The sequence below is a fragment of the Urocitellus parryii genome, chromosome 5 (genome assembly GCF_045843805.1).
Source record: "Urocitellus parryii isolate mUroPar1 chromosome 5, mUroPar1.hap1, whole genome shotgun sequence".
Taxonomy (NCBI): Eukaryota; Metazoa; Chordata; class Mammalia; order Rodentia; family Sciuridae; genus Urocitellus; species Urocitellus parryii.
In genome coordinates, this window is record NC_135535.1 from 101,235,346 (window position 1) to 101,254,639 (window position 19,294).

At 38.6% G+C, this 19,294-nt stretch overlaps 1 pseudogene; it reads right to left on the bottom strand.

Moving 5' to 3' along the window:
• Positions 1-11,670: 11,670 nt before the first annotated feature.
• On the bottom strand, positions 11,671-11,764 carry LOC113175137 (U6 spliceosomal RNA; annotated as a pseudogene).
• Positions 11,765-19,294: the final 7,530 nt, after the last annotated feature.

The window sequence follows — 19,294 nt, forward strand, 5'->3', positions numbered from 1 at the left end:
GAAAGGAGCAAAAGGGTAAATCTTCACAATTTTGGATTAATCGACAGTTTCTTGCCCGCTTGCATAGCTAACAACCACAGCAAAACAATAACAACTAGTGCTTGCCAGGTTGTGGAGAAATTGGAACACTTATACATCCATGGCTAGTTAAAATGAAAAATACTATAACCACTGTGGACAAGAGCAATAATTCCTGAGAAGTTAAAGACAGAATTACTGTGTGACTTAACTCCACTCTTGAGTTTTTAAAAGAATTAGGAACATACAAACAAAACTTGTACAAAAGAGATGGGGTATATAGCTGAGTGATACAGTGCTTGCATAGCATGCACAAGGTTCTGTGTTCTATCCCTAGCACCACCAAACAAAATAAAACTTGTGTATAAATGTTCAAAACAGCAATATTCAAGGGGACATGTTCAAATGTCCATCAGTTGAAGAAAAGATTTTAAAAGCATAGTATAGCTGGAAGAAGTGGTGCATACCAATAATACCAGGTACTCAGGAGGCTGAGGGAGGAGGATCAATAGTTTGTGATCACCCAGGCATAGTGGCACACACCTGCAATCCCAGCGGCTTGGGAGGCTGAGGCAGGAGGATCAAAACCAGCCTCAGCAAAAGTGAGACGTTAAGCAACTCAGTGAGACCCTGTCTCTAACTAAAAATAAAAAACACTGCTGGAGATGTGGCTCAGTGGTCGAGTGCCCCCAAGTTCAATCCCTAGCACCCCCGCCCACCCCCACCCCCCAAAAAAAAGACACCTAAAAAAAAATTCTTGACCAGCCTGGGCATATTAGCAAGACCCTGTCTCAAAATAAAAATTTAAAACCAGCTGGGGGTGTAACTCAATGACAGAGCACTTGCCTAGCATGAGCAATACCCTGGGTTCAATCCCCAGTACTGGGGGTAGGAGGAAGCATGGTTCATCTATACAATATCCTTATCTATACATAATAAGGATTTAAGTACTGATACACAGGACAACATGAATGAACCTTGAAACCATTGCACTATGTGAAACAAATCAGATACAAAAGGCCACATATTGTATACTTCCATTTACATGAAATGTCTAGAATGGATAAATCCATACAGACAGAAAGATTACTGGTTTCCATGGATGGGGATGAGGGTATGAAAAGTGCCTATTTAATGTATATTTATTTGGGAATGACAAAAATTATGTAATGGAATTAGTGGAATTTTATCTTAATTTTTTTTTATATTTTTTATTTTTTAGTTTTCGGCAGACACAACATCTTTGTATGTGGTGCTGAGGATCGAACCCGGGCTGCATGCTTGCCAGGCGAGCGTGCTACCGCTTGAGCCACATCCCTAGCCCCCATTTTTTTTTTCTTAAAGTATGACTTTGGAGTCAGGGAAACATGGATTTGAGTTCTAGTTCTATGTGACAATGGAAAAGATATTTAGTATCTATAAAATTTCAATTTACCATCTATAATATTGGTATGAAAATGGTAATATTTCACATAATTTTGGTAAGAATTAAATTAGAAGACAACATAAAAACTAATACTATCTTAATGAGTGGCATTGCAATACAGAAACCTAGAGATCACTCCTGACATCAACCTCTGCCCCAACATCCAATCATGTAGACTTTGTCTTCTAAATTTTTCTATTCATCCCTCACCCCCACCTCCATGCTGGGGATTGACCTCAGGACCTCGGACATGTTAGGCAAGTGCTCTAGCACTGAACTACATCCCTGGCTGCTAAACATCTCTTGAATTTATATTTTTTCTAACTCTTCGACTGCCACTTGGGAGAGACGAAAACAAAGTAGCCCCTAGGAGTTGAAAGCTGGCCCCACACTCATAGCTGGGCCATATTAGCTCCTGTTGCTTATACACAATCTCATAGAAGATCGACTTCAGACATGCTAGAATGAGAGAAAGCAAAGCTATTTTACAGTTTTGTCTAAAAATAGACAAAAGGTCACTGTGGGACCCAGAAAACACCAGCACTTCTTATCTTGGTTGAAATGACTGATCACAACTTCATTAGCTTTACCCTCTTCTAGATCATCCTCACTTCAGATAACAATTTATTCACAAACTCAGTCATAGAATCAACTCCATTCTCTAAGAATATATGATCCATAGCAAGCCCTCATTTTCTTTGACCCTCCCCCAAATCATCTAATCAAAGTCCAAAATCAATTATAGCCCCAATGCTATCATTGCTTCTAAAATTCTTTTTTTTTTTTTTTTTTTTTTACTGAGATACCTCATGTATGGTGGTTCCTCCTAATGCATGTTCTCCCTCTCTACGATGAGTAATAAACCTGATTTGTTCGACTCCAAGTGTGTTCTTGGTGATCTGTGGGAGGAGGCCATCTGTTGAGAGCCACCACCAGGTCAAGATGGTGCCTGGCATTTTGCCAGAAGGGGCGGTTCCTGCTGCCTCAGGTGCCTGCTATTTTTGAGTTCTTGCGGAGTTCCTAGAGAGTTCGCGTGGGTTGGTTGAGTTCCCCGTTGAGCTTGCGGGGAGTTCCTGGAGGGTACCGTGGGTGGCGTTTGCGTGAGTTTGAAAATGAAGTTCGTTCCTGCTTGAATCTACAAGTGGCTCGACCTCCCGGTTATTTGTGCCCAGCCAGACTGCGGCATTTGGTGGCCCACACGGGGAACGCCTGAAGCTTGGGGGTAAGTGAAACTGCTTGCCCCTGAGGGCAGGGCGAGAGAATGGGTGGCCATTTAAAAAAAAAACAATGTGTTCTTGTTTTGATTTGTTACTTTCTATTTCAAGCTGCCTGCCCCTAGAAATAAATAGGATGCTAGAAAAGTTGTTCAGCCCTGAGGAAGAGATAGAGATAGACCACGGATATACATTTCAAGAAAATAGGAAAATTGATACAATGCATTTTTGTTCCGTTTTTGTTTCATTCTGTTTCGGTTTTGTTTTGTGTTATCTTGTTGGGTTGCATTATCTTTGTAGCAGAAATATGGGATCAGAAATTAGCAAAAAACAAAGTAAATTAAGTAAATTGCTAGAGGAAGGAGGCACCCCAGTAAAACCAAGAACAGTTAGGGCATACATTGATACGATACAAAAATGTAGCCCATGGCTTTTTAAGGAGGAGTTGTTGAATATATCACAATAGGACCATCATGGTGAAGACTTAAGGAAGAGGGAAAAGAAAAACCCAGGAACTTTGCCAGTTGGCACATTGCCATTGTGGATGATGATACGATTTTGTTTGCCTAGTCCAAAGCTTTCAGTTCAGATTATGGTGGAAGACATATTAGATCAGGAAAAAGAGGAGGCCTCTCGAGATAGTCAGAAAAGGGAAGAAAGTTTAGAGGAGAAAAAGCTATCAGGGGAGAAGTTACAACAGGAGGCTGCTACTAACACCGTTCTATCACCAGAGGGCATAATTCAAGCAACAGCTCCACCTATGGAGACAATATATGCTGAGTGGCCCTCAACCCCCATAGTTGATGATGGGATCCTGAGACAGGACCTCAAAGATTAGCATGCCCTGTATTTGAGGAGGCAAGAGAGCAGCGAGTTCACCATGCTTTAGATTTCAAAACAGTGAAGCAGCTGAAAGAGGCTGTAACAACCTATGGTCCTCAAGCACCCTTCACTGTAAGTATGGTCGAATCCATTACCAACTTGAACATGACGCCAGCATATTGGGCTAGTATGTGCAAAGCTGTGCTAAATAGAGGACAATATCTGTTATGGAAGGTTGCCAATCAGGAATTTTGCACGGAGATGGCTAGGTGAAACGTAGCAGCCGGTTATCCTCAGAGAAATCTAGATACATTGTTAGGAAAGGGACCTTATGAGGGTCAGCTGCAACAAATTAGATATGATCTGACATATACTCACAAATTGCTTCAGCTTCGGTTAGTGCATGGAAAACTGTACAGGGGCATGGAGATTTACAAGGTCAATTATCTAAGGTAATACAAGGAGCTAATGAACCATATGCTGAATTTGTAGATAGGCTTATACAAACAGCTACCAGAATCTTTGGGGATGTAGAACAAGTGATGACATTAATAAAACAACTAGCCTACGAACAAGCAAACAGATGGTGCAGGGAGGCCATTAGACCATGGAAACATGGAGATTTAAACACATATATTAGATTATGCAGAGACATTAATGAACAAGGGCAAGTCTTGGCAGCTGCAGTACAACAGGCTTTAGGTGCCAGGCCAAAAACATGCTACAATTATGAACAAACAGGACATTTTAAAAGGAGTTGCCCCATAGGAGAAGGGTTTAACAAAACTAGATATCAAAGGGGTAGAATTCCCGGTATTGCCCACAATGCCATAGAGGGAGACATTGGGCTAATGAATGCCATTCTCAAACCACTATAGAGGGTATTCCGTTATCAAAAAACGGACAAGGACCAGATTTTTACCCATGATATCATGGAGAAAAACATTGGGCTCCATTGCCAAAAAACGGACAAGGGGGCCCAATGCTCCGGGCCCATGACCACAAATATACAGGGCATTGGAGGAACCCAGCAACCCCATCAGGGTAGTGCCCAGGACACATTATTCATGAGATCCCTCATTAGACAAACCAGAGGGAGTGCAGGGTTGGACATCTGCCCCTCCACCAGAGCAGTACTAACTCCAGATATGGGAGTTCAAATCATTCCCACAGGGGTAAAAGGACTCTTCCCCAAGGAATAGTAGGCTTATTATTAGGACACAGTTCTTCTACTCTAAAAGGACTTTCACCAGGAGATAGAATAGCACAGTTATTAATAATACCCAGCTTACATGATAAATTTTCCAGTATTACTATAGAAAGAGGTTCCAGGGGATTAGGCTCCACAGATGTAGATTGGGCTATACTGTCTTTAAGTTTAGATTCTCACCCCATGCTAAAACTAAATATTCAAGGACATGAATTTAATGGGCTACTGGATATAGGTGCAGACCTTAGCATTATCTATCGTCAAGAATGGCCAAAACATTGGCCGTTACAACAAGCCACTCAAACGCTTTGAGGCCTAGGAGTGGCAACTAATCCCCATAGAAGTGCAATGGTATTAGATTGGAAGGATCCTGAAGGATGTGAAGGAACTATACAGCCATATGTATTGGATCATCTTCCTATAAATTTATGGGGACGAGATGTTCTAGATCAATTAGGTTTGACATTAACAAATAACATCAATCCAAATGCACCCACTATTAGGACTAGACAAGGTTTTAGGAAAGGAAAAGGATTAGGAGAAAAAGGATAAAGTATAGTGGCACCAATACAAATAGATCAAGAAATAGGTAGACATGGATTGGGTTTTCAGGAGGGGTCACTGAGACAATAAAAATTACTTGGAAATCAGAAAGACCAGTATAGGTTCCTCAGTGACCCCTGACTAAAGAAAAGATACAAGCAGCCCATGACCTGGTCAAACAACAATTAACAGAGGGACATATATAACTTTCTATATCACCCTATAGTACTCTCATATTTGTCATCAAAAAGAAATCTGGTAAATGGAGATTACTGCAAGATTTAAGAGCTATTAATAACAAGATGGTTATTATGGGACCTGCTCAATCGGGGATTCCTCAATTGTCTGCTTTGCCAAAAACCTGGTATGTTTTAATTATAGATATTAAAGATTGTTTTTTTTTTCAATTCCAATTCATCCTGAGGATAGTCCATGTTTTGCCTTTACTATCCATGAGCTGAATCATGAAGGTCCCGATCAGAGATATGAATGGAAAGTACTCCCTCAAGGGATGGCTAACAGCCCAACTATGTGTCAAATTTATGTTAACAAAGCAATCCAGCCACTTAGAAATCAAAATCCTGAACTACAAATATTTCACTATATGGACAATGTATTATTAGCACACAAAGATAAAAACACATTGCTAGAATGTTATGCCACACTTACAAATTTATTAAAAAATTATAATCTAGAGATAGCAATAGATAAAGTACAATTAAATTTTACAATTAATTATTTAGGAGTTCTATTATCCTCGACCATGGTCCATCCACCAAAAATTCAAATACGAATAGATCAACTCAAATCACTTAATGACTTTCAAAAATTATTAGGAGACATAAATTGGATAAGGCCTTATCTAGGCATACCAACAGGAGAGTTGGGACCTTTATTTGATATCCTAAAAGGTCCATCAGATCCAAATTAACCCCAAATGTTAACACCTGAAGCAAGAAAGACACTAAAAATCATTGAAATATATATGGAAAATATGCATTTGGATAGAATTGATATAAGTTTGCCTTTATTATTTATTGTATTACCAACAAAAAATATTCCTATTTTGGCAAGAAGGTCCATTATTATGGATACATTTATCTTATTCTCCTAATACTATTCTTACTAGGTATTCTGAGGCTGTAGGACAATTAATACTCAAAGGAATAAAAGCAGCAAAGGGAGTGTTTGGAATTTCTCCCAATAAAATTATTACTCCATATACTATGGATCAAATTGATGAGTTAGCTAATTAGTTAAATACCTGGGCAATAATCATGTGTAAATCTAATGTTTCATTTGATAACCACTTACCATCTAATCCTTTGTTGTCTTTTTGGTCTTCGCATCCTGTAGTTTTTCCAAAAAATGACAAGAAAAACACCTATCATGAATGCTCCAAATATATTCACTGATGGGTCAAATAATGGTACAGCAGCAGTAGTTACCCCTGATCAAACTTTTATGTTTTTAGTACTCAAACAATCAGCTCAAAAGGTAGAGCTTAATGCAGTATTACAAGCTTTTGTGATATTTAAAGAGTCTGTATTTAATTTATTTTCTGTATTTAATTTAATTTATTTAACTTATAGTCAGTATATAGTTAATGCTATAGTATCCCTTGAAGATGCTGGTAAGATTTCCCCTTCCTCTACTGTTTTCTCTTTGTTTTCCACTATACAAAGTCTAATCTGGGACAGAAAATATCCATTCTTTATAGGACATATCAGGGCACATACAGGATTGCCTGGAGTCCTTAGTTCGGGCAATGATTTAGCAGATAAAACTACACATGACATACATATTTTTTTCTACACTAGAAGAAGCTACAAATTTTCATAAATCCTTCCATGTCAATGCAAATACTTTAAAAAAGCATTTTAAAATAACTAAGGAACAAGCTAGACAAATAATAAAACAATGTCAAAATTGTGTGACCTTTTTACCAGAAGTTAATCTTGGAGTCAATCCTAGAGGACTGATACCTAACCATATTTGGCAGATGGATGTCACACACTTGCCAGAATTTGGAAAATTAAAATATTTGCATGTTACAGTTGATACTTCTTCTAGATTTTTGATGGGCTCCCTTCATGCCGGAGAAAAAACTAGAGATATTATAGCTCATTGCTTACAAAATTTTGCCACTGTGGGCATTCCAAAACAGTTAAAAACAGATAATGGCCCTGGCTATACTTCTACCTCTTTTAAACAATTTTGCTCATCATTTGACATTACTCATATAACAAGAATCCCATACAATCCACAGGGACAAGGCATAGTTGAAAGAGCTCATCAAACTATTAAAATGTACTTATTAAAGCAAAAAGAGGGAATTGGGAAGGGGTATATATCCCCCAAAGATAAACTTAAAATAACCCTTTTTACTCTAAACTTTTTAAATTTGGATTCATCAGGGCTTAGTGCTGTGGAAAGGCACATGTGTCCAAAAAATGTACATAAGCCCAAGGTACTTTGGAAGGATATTCTAACAGGACAACGGAAAAGTCCTGACCCAGTGATTGTCTGGAGTCGGGGGTCTGTTTGTGTGTTTCCACAGGGAGAACAGCAGCTGACTTGGATTCCAGAGAGACTAACTAAAGCGATTTCTACAGACCAAAAAGAAGATGATTTGGCTCTAATCCATAACAGCTGATATCCAGAACTCCAGTTTGGCTATCCTTACATCTGTGACAGTGGTTCTCCCACACCAGGAGGCTAATGAATAATGAACACCATTAAGGCCTATTTCAAATGTAAGAAACCTTGGGGCTTGCTTGTGGGAATACCTTCAGATCCATATGCAAGTTACAGGAAAAAGGATGGCATATCAAAAGAAGAGTCAAACCCAGGTGGTAACCAGGATGCTTTTTTCAATATCTATTTTATTATTGCCCTTTCCCACATCATGAAGTTTTATTTTGCTTTTTGAGCACATACAGACCTAGGTTAATGTTTTTCTGATCAGTTTTATTTTTTGACTGTGGAGGTTTTGAGCATTGCAATGGGGATTTCACCTGTAAAAAGCTACAAGGCCTTTACTATTATGTTATGTGTTGTATGTATTGTGTTATGTATGTACACTTGTGTTTGTGTTGTATGTCTGTATGTGCATATGTCCATATATCATATATGAGGAACGCTCATGAAAAAATGGATCCAAATATTTTTTTTTATTATTCACGTGATTTAAATGGTTTAATTTAAATTGGGTAAACAGCTGTTGAGGATTGTTTTAAAATGTGAACAAAAAAGGAGGTTAACAGATCTGTTTGTTTACTTTCACCTTTCCTTTTCATTATGTCTAATTCTATTCAGGCTAGTAAATTGTTTAGAAAATTGCTTTTTTTTAGTGCCTGCTGGAATGTTACATAATTTTTTCTTTTAGCCATCACTGCCAGAATTCCTATCTTCATCTCAGTGCTGCTGAAGACAAAGATAAAACCAAACTACAGATTCTTCGATAGCTATCACAACAAACTGTATAAACTGATGCATCAATGAATAATGTAACTCAACAAGTGATACTCAATCAAGGAGTCGATTTACTTTGGGAGGAAATGGATATATTAATGGATTCCTCTGCTTTGAACTGCTTGCAGAACTTGCCTGGACTATGTATCACTTGTATGCATTGTGAACTACCTGTTGGTGCAGTGAATTGTGGTAGTGCGGTGTATCTTTGCTGATGATGTCATGGGTGGTACAATTTTTCCAAAAGGGGCTGTCAATTGGCTTGGTGTCTTGGCGTTTTGTATCCTCCCCTTTCTGCTTGTAGCAGGTTGTTTATGGTGTTTGTATAAAAACCACTATCCACAAGTGTGGCTAAATCCTGGGCTGGTAGTCAATGACGGGTAAGATCCAATTGCAATGGTACCAACCTAAGACAGGAGGCTGACGCCTTGAGGTCAGCTTATCCTATGACGGGTAAGGTCCATATGTAGTATTGGACAACCTAAGACAGGCATGGTCCCTAAGCCACATACTTGTTGTTTAATTAAACAAAAGGGGGGGGATGTTGAGAGCCACGGCCAGGTCAAGATGGTGCCTGGCATTTTGCCAGAAGGGGCAGTTCCTGCTGCCTCGGGTGCCCGCAATTTTTGAGTTCTCTCAGAGTTCCTAGAGAGTTTGCATGGGTTGGTTGAGTTTCTGTTGAGCTGGCAGGGGGAGTTCCTGGAGGGTCGCGTGGGTGGCGTTCACGTGAGTTTGAAAATAAAGTTCGTTCCTGCTTGAATCTACAAGTGGCTCGACCTCCCGGTTATTTGTGCCCAGCCATCAACACACCCCAGTGTGAGTCATCAACATCCTTGCTTAGTCTGTTGCAATAAGTTCGTCAGTTTTTGTGTTGCTGTTGTTGTTGTGTGTTTTGTTTTGTTTTTTCTTTTTTGGTACTGGGAATGCCACCAGGGGTGCTTTACCACTGATCCACATCCCCAGCCCTTTTGGGTGCTTTACCACTGATCCACATCCCCAGCCCTTTTTATTCTCTTTTTTTTTTTTAAATTTAAGATAGGGTTTCACTAAGTTGCTTAGGGTTTCACCAATTTGCTGAGATTGACCTTGAACTTGGGATGCTCCTGCCTCAGCCTCTGGAGTTGCTGAGATTCTAGTTGCACACCACTGTGCCCAGGTCACCAGATCTTGTTGCATTTTAATGAGATTCACTCTGAGATGATCATGCTGACAATGATTGTTTTTAAGGAGACTTCATAAAAAATGAATACTGAGTCTGTTAATTATTCATTCATTCATCCAAATATTTATTGATCAATATGAATAGCTTTGTGATCAACATCATGAAAATATTTTGAAGAAGTCAGGCAAATAGTACACACCCGCAATCCCAGCTACTCAGGAGGCTGAAGTTCAAGACCTTTGGGCAACTTAACAAGATCCTGTATCAAAAACAAGATCCTGTATCAAAATAAAAAGGATTGGGGACATAGAGTGCACCTGGGTTCAATCCCCAGTGCCGTAAATAAATAAGTACATACATACATACATACATATATACATAGATTAATTAAAAAGGGCTGAGTGTAGCTCAGTGATTAAACACTTGCCTAATATTCTGGAGGCCCTGGATTCAATTCCCAGTACTGCAAAATAAAAAACAATCTTTCTTTCTTTCTTTTTTTTAAACCACTAAAACCTTGCTTTCCAGAAACTCTGACAGCCAGGCATAGTGGCTCATGTCTATAATCCCAGCAACTTAGAAGGCCAAAGCAGGCCTTGTGAGTTCAAAGCCAGTCTCAACAACTTAGTAAGACCCTATGTCAAAATAAAATATATATTTCAAAAAAAGGGAGGGAGCTTGGGATGTGGCTCAATGTTTAAGTGCCTCTGGGTTCAATCCCCTAAAACAACAACAAAACAAAAAACCCAAAGATATAGAGCAGACTCTTACTCTAATACTTAACATTTCCTGTTTCTTAAATTTACTTAATGGATAAAATTTTTATGATATGCAATATCTTTTTATTTTGTTTATGCATGAACTTTAAGACAGGGCAAAGGCAAGACTTTTTTAAGCTAATGAGTAGGCCTAGATGGCAGCCTAGAATCTGCATTTCAGTATGGTGTTACTGTTTTTTTTTAATTTATTTTTTTTTAATCTCATAGTGAATAATCCATGCTTGTATGTGGGGTTTGGGAACTGCCTTAAAGTGATATATAAGAATTCATTAAAGATTGAAAAAATTCTTACCTTGAAGTAGAATATCCATAGGATGTTTATGATTCTGCATGGAAATGCAATATAGGGCACAACTAGGAAACTGTACAAACATTTTCATATTCATGGTTTTGGGTAATCAGCAAAGTATAAGGTAATTTTACTCATTACTTTAAAGTTTGAGATTATTTTATCCCCACTATAATTTCTCATATGGTTCTCATTTTATATCATCATTCTAGAAAGCATTGTGTAAGTCTTCAACTTAATCAGATTCTAGGAGAATGTATCTGTAATTAAGACAGGCATGGTGGTACACACCTGTAATCCCAGGTACTCAGGAGGTTGAGACAGAGGAGTACAAATTTGAAGTCAGACTTGGTAACTCAGTGACCCTATCTCGAAATTTAAAGAAAAGAGGGGAGAACTAGAAATATAGCTCAGTGCAAAACATCCCTGAGTTCAATCCCCAGTACTAAAAAACATGTATGTGTATACATGCACACACACACACACACACACACACACACACACATATATATGTACATAGATATACACATATACATATATCTGTAATTAATCTGCCAGAAAATATGGTTGGTGCGCCAACCTTGCCTTCAGAAATCTCACAGCATAATTTACTTCTTTACCAAGAAAATAACATACTGCAGAAGCTATAGATTTATCCTAGAAACTTGTTCTTTGTACTATTATAAGCCAAGGAACATTTTTAGGCCTTCCATCAACATTTATTTATTTATTTAAAAATATGGAACACTTCATGAATTTGCACATCGTCCTTGTGCAAAGGTCATGCTAATCTCTATATCATTTCAATTTTAGTATATGTGCTGCACCATTCCACCAACTTTTATAAAATACTTCATAAGTTCTATTATAAAATGAAAGCATCAAGCACCAAGAGACAAACCAAGCTAGCAATATTGACTAGTTTGCTTCTGTGCGTCCCTCCTAGATACTGCAACTCAAATTGGGAAGCTGCCTCTTAAGTAGATTTCTTTTGAAATCTACTTAAGGTGATAGAAGTAATAAACCTTTTGAATTATCTTCTCCAACAACCTTTTCTATTCAGATACACCTCTTCTGGCTCTTCTAGCTCACAAACCAATATCCAACCCCAATAAAGACGTAGGAAGTACTGGGGAACTACTAGTCTTCCTCTGACTCCTTGGCTGTCGGGGATATTTGATGCAACAGGAAGGGCATGTGAAACAAAGACAGGCTCCACACTTGACCTCCACAGTTGAAAATACAAGAGTCGTACTAAGTTCCATCCCATATGGTATCCAAGTTGAGGGGTGGAGTCGGCTTTATCCCTGGCTCTGTAAACCATAACAACTTATTAACACATGCATCCATATTCTCACCCACCAAGACAATCACTAAATACTGCCAATGCTTACAAAATCCAGGAAGAGAAAGAATGTATTCCATATTGATTTCATAAAAACAGAATCCTGGCAGAATAAGATGGCATAATTTAAGAGGGAAATTGAGTGGAGTTTAATAAAAGAATGGTTTGCAAATGCGAAGCCGGGCTTAAGGGAGCCAAAATGTAAATATCTAGTGAAGTGTCCTGGGGCTAGCAGCACACCATCTCTGGAAGGTGTGATTACCAGGACCCGGAGAGGTTAGCCATAGAGAGAGAGAATTTGTCTGAAGTCATGCCACTGGGGAGATGGGCACAAAGCCTGGCTAGCTTGATACATACATAGCAAGCTGTTCTAATCTTTGGACCATGAAATCTGCACAGCACAAATAACCACCTTTGAGTATTAATCAAACAAAATCTGTCCCCAGGGTTTTAAAGCTGTCATGGTCCATGAAGTTTGGTTTCTTTTTCCGCCCAATTTGAATCCTGTAGGGGCTTCATGTACCCTTTGTCATACATGAGATCTGAGTAAGAAATTATGCCAAGAGGGATAAAGGACATTGAAATCAGTGAACTACAGAAGTTAGCAAAGACTTAACAAAGATCTGTGAGTCTTAAGAACACAAAATCAATCAACAATACAAACAATAAAATTAAAAGGAGCCTGTGATGATCATTTGTTTATGAAACAAACTCCCACCTTTCCTAACTAAGAAGGTTTCAGTGACTATTTATTCCTAATGAAATGTTCTCACGTTTGTCTCACACAAGGATGAGATTTCAAATGTATATACTGCAACATAGATACGACAGTAACCTACCTAACAGTGAAAACTGAAGTTCAGAATTCCATCCTGTGTCCCAGGACTGATGTCTAAATGTCCTATTATTGTAATGTATTCAAGGTACAATTTTTTTTTTTTTTGAAAATACCTGGTGCACTCATTCAGACTTCTCTGGACATTGGTAATTCTCAGTTATAAACAGTTATTCCAGGGGCTGAGTATATAGCTCAGTTGTAGATGCTTGCCTACCATGTGGGAGGCCCTGGATTCCATCTCCAGCACCACATACACATACACACACTGTTATTACAGATGATCCAGTGTATGAAAGGTTGTATTATACCTCTGAGAATTCATGAACCTCAATTTAAGAAGCTGCTTTAGCCAGTTTTAGAAAATACTGGTTCTCAGCAAATGTAGAGATCACTGAAGCAAGGTGGTTATCATTAACACTAGACATAAGAATAGCACCCTTCTAATTATATTGTGTAAACATTATGTACTTTTTGTGAGCAGATCAAACTCTATCAACCAAGTCTTTACATGCACACACCTGTATATTCACTTGCCCTGAATTCTGGGGATAAGAAGGTAGATATTTGGAGGAAGAGCAGGAAGAAAAGATCAACATTAAACAGATACACTAGGTGGGAGGGAAAGGGAGAGAAAAGGGAAATTGCATGGTAATGGAGGGAGACCCTCATTGTTATATAAAATCACACATAAGAGGTTGCGAGGGGAACGGGTAAATAAACAAGGAGAGAAATGAAATACAGTAGATGGGGTAGAGAGAGAAGATGGGAGGGGAGGGGAGGGGGGATAGTAGAGGATAGGAAAGGTAGCAGAATACAGCAGTCACTAATAGGGCATTATGTAAAAATGTGGATGTGTAACAGATGTGATTCTGCAATCTGTATTTGGGGTAAAAATGGGAGTTCATAACCAACTTGAATCTAATGTATGAAACATATGTCAAGAGTTTTGTAATGTTTTGAACAACCAATAAAAAAAAAAGAAGGTAGATATTTGAGAAGTGACTCCAGTAAGTTTATTGGTTCCTCTGACTCTAGCTCCTGTTGTATTTGTTTACTCTTTAGTAATTAAGTAAAGGTATAGGATTGTCCAAACTCACAGAGATCATTATGTCCCAGAAATTTCAAAAGTTTACTTTATATTTAAAGTATATATATATATATATATATATATATATATATATATTTTTTTTTTTTTTTTTTTTTTGGACAAGGGATTGAACCGAGAGGTGTTTACCTCTGAGGAACATCTCCAGTGACCCCCCCTTTTTTTTAATTTTGTGACAGGGTTTCGCTAAATTGCTAAGGCTCTCATTAAGTTTGTGAGGCTAGCCTCAGATTTGTAATCCTCCTGCCTCAGCTTCCTGAGTCACTGGGATTATAGGCATGAGCCACCACATCTGGCAGAAATATCTTTTATGTTGGAAGATGAGATGTTTAAAAACACTAGATCAGGCCCTGTGGGATGGCGCATTGTAATCCCAGTAACTTGGGAGGCTGATGCAGGAAGATTGCCAGCCTCAGCAACTTAGTGAGGCCTTAAGCAACTCAGAGAGACCCTGTCTCAAAATTCTAAAAAAGGGGCTGGGGATGTGGTTCAGTGGTAAAACACCTATGGGTTCAATCCTCAGTACCAAGGGAATAAATAAATAAATAGGGCTGGGGGGTAGGGGTGTAGTACTGCAAAACAAACAAACAAACTAGATCAGAAAATCAGCTATGATTAGAATATTGACTCCAGGTGTAATAACAGGTCATATTGTTTTACATTAACTGGCAGAACAGGAGTCCACATCTTGTTCCCTCTCACAGATATTTTTGAATTGTAAATCAGGAGGAAAACTGATCTGATATATAAAGAAAGCTGCAAGAAATGCTCTTTTTGTCGCAAAAAAATTACTTCCTCTTTGGTGAGGCAGTATAGTGGTATGACAAGGAACTTAAACTGGGAGGCAGAATGATTTAAAATTTAGCAGTAGCTATGTGACCTTGGTTAAATCATTTGTGCTCAGTTATAGAGCACTTCCCTAACATGTAGCTGGGATTATAGGTATGAGCCACCATGCCCAACTCAAACACATTTCGAGAGGTCTTTTTTTGTCAAGTAGTACGCAATGGGCTGGAATTGTATATTCACATTTTGTCTAACTCACATTTTCTGATTCTATATTTTATGTACCCCATTGTTATATACTGTTTATGGTTTTACTTATCAGTTAGAAAAGTACATTTAATTTTTTAAAGCTTAAAAATTAAATTCTGTGAAATTAAATCGAAGCAAATAAAGCAGAGGATCTAGAAGATATCAAAGAAGCTATAAGAGGTAAATTGGGTCACTTTGGAGTTAGATTTTTATTATCACAGTAGGTAAGAAATTGCATATTTTGATCAGGTGTGATTGTGCAACACCTGTAATCCCAGCAGCTCAGAAGCCTGAAACAACAAGAGGACCGCAAATTCAAGGCCAGCCTCAACAATTTACAGAAGTCCTAAGCAACTTAGTGAGACCCTGTCACAAAATAAAAAATAAAACAAGGGCAGAAGATATGGCTCAGTGGTAAAGTGCCTCTGGGTTCAATCCCTGGCAAAATTTTTAAAAAAGAAAAAGAAATTACATAGTTTGGGCAGGAGGTATAGGTCAGTGGTAGAATACTTACACTTGCCTAGCATACACAAGACCTGGGTTTGATCCCTAACACTGGGAAGGAGAGAGAGAAAAAAAACAATATTACTTACATCTCTTACTGCAGAGCAGTGGTAATCCTAGTTTCCCCATTATCTAAGGTGACTGTGTATTCTACTGTATTCAGTGGAACTTGGCTTTTTCCTCTGGGTACTGGAATGACCTCAAAGCTTCCCTAGTCCAGTCGATGCCAAATCACAACTACAGGGTGCATGATTAGAATGAGAATGTTGATCTATCAAAGAAACAAACTTGGAGCTGGGGTGTAGCCCAGTGGTAGATTCTTGCCTAGTATGCATGAAGCCCTAGGTTCAATCCCCAGCTTCACAAAAAAAGGAAAAAAAGAAATAAGCAAACTATATTTCAGTCATAAAATTGTCGATCTGTTTCCCATAAATCATGGATTCCCATAAAACACGGATAATCAGTATTATTTCCTGGTTCAGCTTTGTTCAGTTTAGCCTGATTTCTAATTTTGGTTCATGAATTTGAACCAAAGTAGGAATACACAGAAATGATTCCCCTGTGCTTGCCGTGATGGTGGCTTAAGGGTTGATTGTGAACTTAGCATGTGTGGGGTACTGAGTTTGATTGGCAGTAATTAAAAAATAAAATCTGGAGAGAATCTCTTAAAGGGTTTTTTTCCCCCCCTTTTCTTTTCCTTTTTGTGTTACTGGGGACTAAGAAATGCTAAGTGAGAGCTATACTGCTGAGCTACATTCTTAGCTAGATAACACATTTTTTCAGGGGGTGGGGTGCGGTATTAAGGATTGAACCAATGGGTGCTTTATCACTGAGCTACATCCCCAAACTTTTTAATTTTTAATTTTAAGTTTGCTAAATTGCTTAGGGCCTCACTAAGTTGCTGAAGCTGTCCTGGAACTTGTGATTCTATCCTCCTTGCCTGATCTTCCTGAGTTCCTGGGATGATAGGAGTGTGCCACCACACCCAGGCATAGAACACAGTTTAGACATTATAGGCCTTTAAAGTATTTTTAAATATCGATATGAGTACTTGATGAACATATCAAATAAATATTCACCAATATTTACCTGTGCCTTACATCAGTGAATGACCAGTTGAACTAATACTGCAATTATAAAATGTCAGAGTCATCTTGGATGCCTCATTCTCCTGTACTCCCATGTTCAGTATATCACCCCCTGAGTTTTATATCCTAATAACTCTCTTGATTCCATTCATTTTTCTCTATACCCATTGTCTTAGCCTGATGTAATTTGTTGCTTGTTCTACAGTGAAAGGAAGTCAAGATATGATCAGAGGGAGAGTACTAGGCATCCAGTTTGTTGTTTCAGTAACTGTGCAATGAAGTCATTTTACAAAATGAAGAATATCAACTTTTAATATTTTATTATTCTATTTATTTACTGTGGTACTAGGGATCAAGCCCAGGACCTCACTCATGCTAGGCAAGCACTCTAACACTGAGCTACATCCCAACCCCTTCTCACTTTATTCTGAGACAGTCTCACTAAGTTGCCAAGGCTGGACTCAAACTTTTGGTTCTTCTGCCTTACCCTCCTGAGTTGCTGAGATTACAGGCATGTGCCACCGCACCAGGCAAGAATATCAACATTTTTGTTTTGTTTTTTGTTTTTTCTGTTGGTGCTGAGTTCTTTGCCACTTAGCCAGATCCCCAACCTTTTTTTGTCTTTTTAAAATTTTGAGACAGGGGCTGGAGATGTGGCTCAGCGGTAGCGCGCTCGCCTGGCATGCGTGCGGCCCGGGTTCGATCCTCAGCACCACATACCAACAAAGATGTTGTGTCCGCCGAGAACTAAAAAATAAATATTAAAAAAATTCTCTCTCTCTCTCTCCTCTCTCACTCTCTCTTTAAAAAAAAAAAATTTTTTTGAGACAGGGTCTTGCTAAATTGCCAAGGCTGGACTCGAACTTACAATTCTCCTGCATCTGCCTCCCCGGTAACTGGAAAGAATACCAACTTTTTATAAATTGAGAAGTTTATGTTTGGATTCAACTTGACATGATTGAGCCATCTTGACAGGTAATCTCCTATCCCACTGGTTAGTGTTTAAGGGACAAAACTGTGAACGTTTTTAGATTTTCTTACACACAGACAGTGCCTCTTGTATTCTTTCAGTTTTCTTCTCTCTCTCTCTCTCTCTCTCTCTCTCTCTCTCTCTCTCTCTCTCTCCACTTTCTTGTTGCATTGCCTGGGTTGGCTTTGAACGCCTAGACACAAGAGATCTTCCCACCATAGCCTCCCAAGTAGCAGGAACTATCTATTGTTGTTTGAATAGTTCTAAATAATTCTTTTTCATTTGCAGTGTTGAAAATTGAACTCAGGGCCTCTCACATATTAGGCAAGAATTCTACCACTGATCTATGTCTCTATTCCTCTAAAATTTTTTTTTTTTAAACTTGATACAGGATCTCACTAAGTTGCCAAGGCTAGCCTCAAATTTGTGATCTTCCTGGCACAGCCTCCCAAGTAGTTTGGATTACAGGTGTGTGCCACCATGTCAAGCTTAAATAATTCAATTTTTCATCATTTATTAAGTGATTGCTATACATAGGCAGTCTATAGTAGTTACTAATGTGCTGAGAATATAAAGGCCAAAATAGCAAGTCTACTGGACTTAGTATAAAGCTGAGCTGTGAGATGGAATACTGGGTGAGGGGAGTCACTTTGGTAAGAGTAGTGGATGTGAGGCCAGGCATGATGGCACATGTCTGTAATCCCAGCAATTTTGAAGGTTGAGGCAGGAGGGTCTCAAGTTTGACACCAGCCTCAGCAACTTAGCGAGACCCTGTCTCAAAATAAAAAAAAATTAAAAGTCTGGGACTGTAGCCTTATAGAGCACCCCTGGGTTCAATCCCTAGAAAAGGGAGGGTTGGAGGCCGGGAGAATAGTAGAGACATTGTGGTGGTGAATGCCTATAATCCCAGCAATTTGGGAGGCTGACACAAAAGGATCATAAATTTGAGTCCAGTCTTAACAACTTAGTGAGTCCTTGTCTCAAAATAAAAAATAAAAAGGGCAACGGATGTGGCTCAGTGGTAAAGTGCCCCTGGGTTAAATCCCTAGTACCAAAAAAAAAAAAAAAAAAAAAAAAAAAAAAAAAAGAAGTAGTAGGTATGAAAAAACTTTCATTTAAAAGCACCAGAGATAAAGAATGGATATGTTTCAGCAGGAGGAAAGTTAAAAAGATTGAGAACATTTGTACCTTCTTCAGAGATTAGTTAAGGGTCAACCCAGATTATCCTTCTAGAAATGTTATAACCACCAGTATAGAATTATTTGATATATTATCTATTTCAACTTTTAGATCCTTCTAATATTGTTTCATAACTTTATTTCTCCCATAGTTCCTATATTGCTTATCATTCACATTTTGTGTGTGTTTACACATGTGCCATGTGGGAAATTGAACCCAGGGTCTCACACTTGCTAGGCAAGCTCTCTGAGCTACATCCCCAGTCCGGCCTCCCTCAGGCTGGGGGTATAGCT